Source organism: Teleopsis dalmanni, chromosome 1 (genome assembly GCF_002237135.1).
Source record: "Teleopsis dalmanni isolate 2A chromosome 1, ASM223713v2, whole genome shotgun sequence".
Lineage (NCBI taxonomy): Eukaryota > Metazoa > Arthropoda > Insecta > Diptera > Diopsidae > Teleopsis > Teleopsis dalmanni.
The window spans coordinates 230,311,448-230,311,836 of record NC_051846.1 but is presented as its reverse complement, the minus strand read 5'-3'; positions in this window follow the sequence as shown (position 1 = coordinate 230,311,836).

Below are 389 nucleotides of genomic sequence, written 5' to 3'. Positions count from 1 at the left end.
ATTACAATAATATCGCTCACTGGATTTAAAGTGCAACTACGCATCCATCTCAAAGTTTGAACTCGTAAGTATCGTTAGTATTAAGTGCAAAAGAAAAGTATTTGAAAAGTATTTTGGAAACAGTTGCTAACATTTTAAAAGATTTGTTCGATTGAGATTGCTTTAAGTTCGCACATTGCAAACATTTCGAATGTACATAGATAGATAGAATCAAAAGAAATTCGATTGCAATATTATGGCAAATTGATGAAACGATACCGTAAACGATTCAAGTGATTGAAGTTAAATTAGGAATTGAAAGAAATATAAAATGAAACCGAGAATTTTAAAATGCCAACTAAATATATTTCACTTCACTTCCAAGTTGGAAGTTACAACTAAATTTACTG